Consider the following 554-nt stretch of genomic DNA (forward strand, 5'->3'; position numbering starts at 1 on the left):
ATCAGAGAAAGCAGTATTTTCCTCATCTTCAAGAAATTCTCTGCTGTTGCATATTACAGTAATGGGATGATGTTAAAGCTGCAGGGTGGTACAGCGTGTACAGTGCGGTGCACTTCAAGGTTTGTGCTTGGGCAGTTTATAAATCTAGACCACAACAGGGTGAATATGGCAGGCTGAGAGGACCAGCTACTGTCTACTTTACTGCTGTAATTTACCATAGGAATGAAGAGCAGTAAGTGTGATTGCTTCAACTCTCAAAAATTGTTTCAATGTAAGGCAAGAAGGTGCGGATATGATTCACATGGGAAGTTGTGCTCGGAGTCCAGATCTTACATGTTTGTATTAGTTTTTCCGTTACACCTTGCAATAAAAGAATGTATTTAATCCATCTGTATTGGGCTTCAGTTCGGTTTTCCGTGAGGGTCCTAAAGTTCCAACTTAGAGATTTAAATTACCTGCATTACTGTGCTATTTTTTTTCTGTGGTACATAAAATACCCCTGTTGACCATGGAGAAAGACTACAGATATAAACCAGACCGTAAATAGCCTTTGA

The sequence above is a fragment of the Phaethon lepturus genome, unplaced genomic scaffold (genome assembly GCF_000687285.1).
Source record: "Phaethon lepturus isolate BGI_N335 unplaced genomic scaffold, ASM68728v1 scaffold6576, whole genome shotgun sequence".
Lineage (NCBI taxonomy): Eukaryota > Metazoa > Chordata > Aves > Phaethontiformes > Phaethontidae > Phaethon > Phaethon lepturus.